Genomic DNA, 7,650 nt, shown 5'->3' with positions numbered 1-7,650 from the left:
GTACAGAGGAGATTTCGTTAATGATTTATTTATGCGATTATAATGCGAAAAGTTACTGTAGACTGGGTACAAAAAATGTGATACATGGAGATGAGAGCCTCCAAGGGGTTAACGTCCAGCAGTGGCTATTGGATATCAACGAAAGTGCGATATAAATTCAAATATAGCATGAAGGATTACACTGTACCATGTTAAGAAAAGATAGTACCTACACACTTACCCCCTTATTCATAGAGAAGTTACAGAACGTTTTAATTAATACTGTTTTGTCCCTGTCTGACAAAGAACAATTTGTTCTTTGACAGAGAGGGACAAAACAGTTTATTAGTTAAAACGTCTTGTAACTTTTCTATGAATAAGGGGGATAGTATATATGTATAGGCGGTTATCTTATTACATTGTCCCGCATCACGTTCACGTGTTGCGTGAATTGTATGAACGCATGTATTGTATGTACATAAAACCATTTTCAGTGCGTGTTTTCTATACAAACGGTGATACTTACTACCTTACAAGCAACGTTCGGACTCGGACGCTATCACGCAAAACGGAGCGTGATTTGGGCTAGTGTGAGAACCGCCATAGTGTAGCGATAAGGAAACTATTATGAGAACTTACAAAAACCTGTGTTTAAAACGGTGAAAACGAATGGATCTGATTAACATTTAATTAAATAATGAACTCATTTTGGTTTTCCCAAATACAAGGAAACTGAGATAAAATTCAGATTCCGTAGTGATTTACTTTATTTAATGATGGTTTTTGTTGAAATATAACTTTATATCATCCTTCGGCCTTTGTATAGTGATATTTGCCAATAATTAGTGGTAGTTTGACACAATGTTTTGTAATTTGAGTTATAATATATTAGGTACTAGCTGTTCCCGCGCGCTTCGCTTCGCCTTAAAAACTTTTCCCGTGGGAATTCCGGGATAAAAAGTAGCCTATGTTCTTTCCCAGGGTCTAGACCGTATGTATACCAAATTTCATTCAAATCCGTTCAGTAGTTTTGGCGTGAAAGAGTAACAGACAGACAGACAGACAGACAGACAGACAGACAGACACAGTTACTTTCGCATTTATAATATTATATTTAGGATAGGATGTATAAAAAATCGTCTCGTTCCTGCATAGACAAACATAACAAAATGAAAAGTGACAGTCATTTGTTTATCGCTGGCAACATCGCAAGCCGAAACTGATTCTAATCAATCAATGCACGCTGAAATATTTACATACGAGTATCGTAATGACGGACACGAAATATTACACTTTGAGCAATGTTTGGTCAGGGGGGTCACTCTATAATACGAAACACTAAAAAAACGTTTCAGAGCACTACTGCGTGAGCCCCTATATCTCTTTGAATAAAACGTACCGATTGCACGACAGCTCTCGTTCGTTAGTTTTTGTCAGTATAGAGTAACCCTCCTGTACAGTGAGGGACTCATTATGATGATGATGTCCTCCTCATCGTGATCCGATGACGGCGACCTCAGGGGCTAGTAGGACTTCTGCGGCGGTGGGCGCGAATGTGACTCGCGAAACCCAGCTTCGTGGCAAAGGTCCGGTTACAAGGATTGCAGAATAGTTTGCCACGGCCGTTGTAGGTGTAGTTGTCAGTGGGCTTCGGCCGAGTCTTGCGCTGCAGGCGGTTGGAGTCAAGAGTTTCTAGTCGGGCTTTTTCGAACTCATTTACTCTGGAGTGGACTGTGGAGCGCCATTCGTTGCGATTGTGGGCAGCTTTTTCCCAGCTGTCAGGTGGAATGCCAGTAGCAGTTATATGCCTACATCGGATTTGACGTACGATCAGTAATTCGTGGGTTGTAATCCAAAACAAACATTCCTCCTTGTCCAGGAATAATTAAAAACAACAACAACAAACATGAATATCTAAGTACCTCTGCGTAATGATAACATCGAGTCACACCTTCCAGTCTAGAACGTTCCAGAAGCGATAAATCAATGTTTACGTAAGTTGCCAAGTTGTTTGATGTCAAATCAATAAGTAATTTAATAGTTAGTTTACTATAGTAGGTAGGATCTATTAATATTTATAAACGTATGAAGTATTGTAAAGAAGTATACTGCCATTTTAAAGAGCTCCCTTCAGCTCTTTAAAATGGCAGATGTTAAGTTATTACTGTTATTTGTATACATTTTCATGATTTCCATAAAGTAAAACTATAACAATCATCGATCATCTGCAGAAAAAATACTCTCTCCAGCTTCCATTGCTATCGATTGGATGCCAACAACTTCTGATCGCGTCCAATGGGAGTCTATTTCTATAGGTAATTGCGGTTGGTCGGCGGTGAAATGATTACCAAACAGTCCATTATTGGTTAAATATAACTAAAATAGACGGTCCAGTTATAATCATAATTTGTGCGCAAAGTTAACGTGTTTACATTACAAGGATATACCAAGATTTCCATAACGAGTTACAATTAAAATGCCATCTAGACTATGAAGAAATAACCCAACAAAATATTGTTCTCAAACAACAACTAAACGAAGTTAAGGAATATATTTCAACAATTTTATGACAATAATGTAAACAAGCATATAGCAAATGACTGTCGTCAGAAGGATCTAATCGTATAAAATGTTATCACAGGATAGTTTACCAGAACATAATTAGATATGCAGAGAAAAATTAACATAAAACTTATATTGGGCTACTAGCTATCTGCCAAGGAACCGCATGGCTATCACATAACTTCACTGTCTTTGACTTGAAGGCAATCCTTGCTTTCAACTGTCAATTTCGTATCACGTAACATGATGGTCAATGCAAAGCCAGAATACGGAAAGCCAGCATTGAAAAGAATGAACGATTTTCGGTTTTTGACAGTAATTCGTATCACGTAACAATTCTGTCTTTGATATCCATGGATTTGAAAGAATTATTTCCATCGATTTCTGCCATTGAAGGAAGTTGCTCTTGACCAACTTCTTTCAAAGTTTTTCAACAAATATTTTTCAATATTTAGGTACTAAGTGTTTGGATTGTGTCTGTGTTGTGATGGCACATAGGTATATTATTGATAGCGTTGGTGGAAAACGAAAAGCTGAAGAGGGAATTGGCAATAAACCGAAAATTTTAAGGGCACGCAGTGAGCCACTTAATCTACCCAACGAGGAGTTCAGAAAAAAAATTAGGCTCACCCGACTACAATTTAGCAGGTTGTGCGAATAAGCAGCTGATTTAAAGGTGCGTATATGTTAGGCAAGTTTTTCCGCCGTATTCATAGAATTATATTACTGCCTACCCCGCAAGGGAGTACATTAGTACAAGGCGTGAGTGTTTGTTTGTTTATTATTGTTATTTATATTTTATCGGCGCGAAACAGACTAATTTCGTCTATTTCTGGCTATTCCTTTCAACCCTTGCCCAACTGTATACTGTTAAAAGTCACCGATTCACTAATATTTTAGAACCCTGGAACATATTAAATCTGTTTAACATATCTTAATATTTTTTTGTTTTTTTTAGATTCTTACTGCTGTTGCCTTTTATGGGAATGGAATGTACTTACCAGAAAAAAATTGGGCCTAGTATCACCTAACTATATAGGCCTCTCGCATAAAAATGTACCTATAATATTATGTATTTATTTGTTGCATTTATTACCTAAACATGGCCATTTTAATAATTTACCTTAGATCTACATAAAAATCACAGTTAAGTATGTATTAATTTGTTGTATTTATTATCTAAACAGTCATTATAATAATTTACCTTGGATCTACATAAAAATCACAGTATATTATAGCAATATTACAATTAAATAATAAAAATCACAGTAAGTATATTATATCATGTTATAGGGGGCGAGTTGGCGTTCCTGAACAAAGGCGATTCGTCACTCCTCCACGGCGGCGAGTTGTTGCGTCTCCACGGTGACTCGTTGCGTCTCCACAGCCAGCCGACGCTCCTCAACGTCGATGCGACGATCCCTCTGGCGGAGCCGACGCTCCTCCAGCTCCACGAGCCGAGCACGTACCGCCTAACCAACCCCTTCCAACAGCTGAAAATAAAAATTATATGTTACATTACTTATTTTTTAATGGACCACATAAAATCCGAGCTAGCTCGTCTCAAATCAAAGGGCAGACACTAGCATATTTTAAAAATAATAATGAAATACCTTAGGTATTTATAACCCTACTTAACATAAACAGACACATCTACGCCTCTGCTCCTTGACGGGGTAGGCAAAGGTGCACTATTGAAAGTTATTTAGTAAATGTAATTTTAAGTGATTTTGATATTAAAGTAGGTAGCATGATTCTACAATGAAAATATGTTGTACAAACTAAACTTTACTTACTTTTTGCATAAAATCCGGCTCCGGCAGTAAATACCTACTCGTATATATTTCAAACAAAGAGGAAAACACGTGGAAAACACTTCAGATAAAAGAAAACACGAAAATTTACGAAAACTTAGTTGTTTATGTTGGGTGTAATTGACATTTAGTAAAGCGGTTTGTTTAACCATTATAAATAATTATGTTGAGAAAAATAAATTATTATCGTAAAAAAATTATAAATATTTATCTTATAGTATCTATAAGATAAATAATCGCTCGATATCATCTTTATTTAAGGATTTAATGAATATAATTTATTCTGGACTGATTTTTTTCTATCTAAACTATTATGTAATTTGAGAACAAAACGCAACGGTATGTCTGAAAACAAAAAGTGCACAAGTGTATTTACGGTCAAATGGCTTTCAGTTTGGCAAAGCCAGTCGTTCACTCTACCATTCACCAATGTTATGTGATACCACCAAAGCAATAGCCATTGGACAGCGCTGTCTTTCAAAGTTCAATGTCTTTCAGAGTTATGTGATAGCAATGCCGGTAACTGTTGAGGAAAATCATTTTCTAGTGTAGAGGTCGAATGAGCAAACGTAGTTATCGGGCCCTCTGCTTCACTTTAGAGCTGGGGGTGGGGGTTACTCTACACTACTGAAAAACGAACGAACGAGAGCTGTGGTGCAATCGGCACGTCTAAGGCCCGGGTCTCCTATTTACGCCGTAGATCGCGTCCAGCGTCACGCCGTAGGCCGCGTCACGATGCTCACTATAGAAATGTACTGATGCGGTCTCCCTCACACGCCGACGTTGGCGCGTAGACATAATGAGCATTGTGACGCGGCCTACGGCGTGACGCTGGACGCGATCTTCTACGGCGTAAATAGGAGACCCAGGCCTAATACAATGTCAGACAGAGTCGTGGCTCGCGCAGCAGTGCTCCGAAACTTAGTTTTTCGTCATAAAATATGGTGACCCCCCTGTATTATTACCCGGATGAGGATGTCTGATGACAGAGTGACCACATGACGCTTCAGGAGACAGATCTATCTCCAGTAGCCAAAAAGATAACTGAATTTTTTAACACATCTAAATCCTTATTTAGGGACGGCTTTTCGAGTGATTATGTTATGTCACGCAATGTACTCTGCTATGCTATGCTCTCATTCACATCACAGTTAACTTTTTCCCATAAATGCACGCATATTTCCTTGCTCTTCCTCTATTACGCCTGCCTTCAGGCCCTTTTTTAGCACATTCTTCGTAACATAATCTTACTAGAAATAATAAGAATAAGTGTACCGTACATGGAGAGGAGCCACCGAGTACCCTAGTAGCCCAGTTTCCGAGACTTTCTCGTCCCTAGCTCGGTTTGGTTCAATCGATCACTGCGGCTTGGCTTTCTGTTTCGAAACTTGGTTCCCAGGAGGGTACGATCACAATTACATCATTTCACACAAGAATCACTTTAAAAAATACGTGTCAAAAGATTTTTATGCTAATGGAGTAAATACTATATGTGTTACAAATAGAATCAAACCGAAGATTAGTGGCATGGGGCCTATTTATAATGATTTACTATGTAGTATGGCAGTTCAGATCAGATATAGGTATACCAAAAAATACACATGTTTTTTTTTAATAGGTTGAATCATGATGAGGCACTTTCTTTGTGAATTTATCTCTCTTCGGGTGGTTGAGGCGTACAAAAGATGGCAGTCTTCTAGACATTGACCTCGTTTTATAGGCTCTTGAAGTATAGGGTAGGTTAGGGACTACATGAAAATAACATAAATCTTAAACGAATATGATAATTCTATCCACGAAATATAATGATCTGTTACGAATATTACGACAGATATCATGAACTATTGGACAATTCGCCTTGCGCGCTGCATTAACACTTTCGCCTGATTTCTCCAGAACTGAATACCGTCAATCGTAATGACCACTTGCGAAAGGAAAATACTAGACATATACAATATAGTGAGTAGTGTAGTGACGCCATAATTTAGTTAATATGGCTTGGTCCTATATTGTGATCCAAGTCACAGAGTTTTCGGAATATAGGTAAGAATTTAAATTAACAACAACAGGAAACACACTACTGATATTAATCTTCTTAACAGCGTTAGAATTCTGAGTATCTTTATCATAACCATATTATTTTCCTTGTTAAAACATACTTTATGAACATAAAAATAGACTACGACGTCGTCGACCTGTTTACTACTTTAGTGCTCTAAATATGTAAAAAAATATGTTTAAAATGGCGTAATATTTATGTTTTATAGTTTCCGACTTTTCCACACCGGTTAGTTCTTATTGGGGCACTCAATCTGGAGCGTCCAATAGGCGAATATATTTGCAGCATTGGGCTAAACATTTAAATGATTTCTGTAGAGGTCGATTGTGTTCAGAACAGAATCCTTTGTTATGAAGAATGTTTATAAACTGGCGAAACTTGTGTCTATTGGTAGATAACAAAAATAATTAAAGTTACAATTAAAAACTTATTTTTGTTGCCGATTTAAATTGGAAACCATCTTGATTGAAATTTCCTCAATTACCGACTTTCTACACTTTGACACGTTCAAAACTCACTTCCCTTCGCTCAAGAACTCTTTTCAATCAGTTACGTAAACGGAAACATAGTATAGATATGTATATAGCAAAACTATGGAAATAATGGGTTAGGAGAGTTAGTAGTTAAGTATCTAGGCAGCTCGGAGACTTATGCAACGAGGTATTAAGATTACTATGCTAGAAGCGGAAGACTTTGTACTGCACACGTCATACCCATACCTACTTGTGGGAAGTATTTGACTGGATATGACAAAAAATAAATATTTTTATGTCAGATAAAGTTTGTTGTTGTTCTTCAAAGACCACACTGCGTCTAACGCTAATGTTTTTGAGAATGAGAGAAATCTCCATACCTAATATGGAGATTTGCGGTAATGTTTATTGTAATGTTATTTATATTTAAGTTTTTAACCGACTTCAAAAAAAGGAGGAGGTTCTCAATTCGTCGGGATCTTTTTTTTATATTTTTTTTTATGTATGTTCACCGATTACTCCGCCGTTTATGGACCGATTTTGAAAATTCTTTTTTTGTTGTATTGGGTTGAGCTTCCAGGTGGTCCCATTTTTTTTTTCAGAATTTTATCTCACCCGCAAGGGTGGGTAAAGGGGTAAAAACAGGGTATGAATTTCCATTTTGGGCACATATTAACCGATTCTAATGAAATTAAGAACGTAAATATAGTTCTTATAACAAAAAAATATGATGGTGACCTTGAGCTGATCTGATGATGGAAAC

At 37.2% G+C, this 7,650-nt stretch overlaps 1 long non-coding RNA gene across 1 annotated transcript; it reads right to left on the bottom strand.

Annotated features, from left to right (window-relative positions):
* Positions 1–3,753: 3,753 nt before the first annotated feature.
* LOC125490145 lies at positions 3,754–4,877 on the bottom strand. Its single transcript, XR_007267499.1, has 2 exons — positions 4,338–4,877; positions 3,754–4,034 (listed from the first exon to the last, which is right to left on the bottom strand). It is a non-coding gene; the product is annotated as an uncharacterized LOC125490145 (long non-coding RNA).
* Between the last annotated feature and the right edge of the window lie 2,773 nt (positions 4,878–7,650).

Source organism: Plutella xylostella, chromosome 21, assembly GCF_932276165.1.
Source record: "Plutella xylostella chromosome 21, ilPluXylo3.1, whole genome shotgun sequence".
NCBI lineage: Eukaryota > Metazoa > Arthropoda > Insecta > Lepidoptera > Plutellidae > Plutella > Plutella xylostella.
This window is presented reverse-complemented; position numbering and strand designations above follow the sequence as displayed.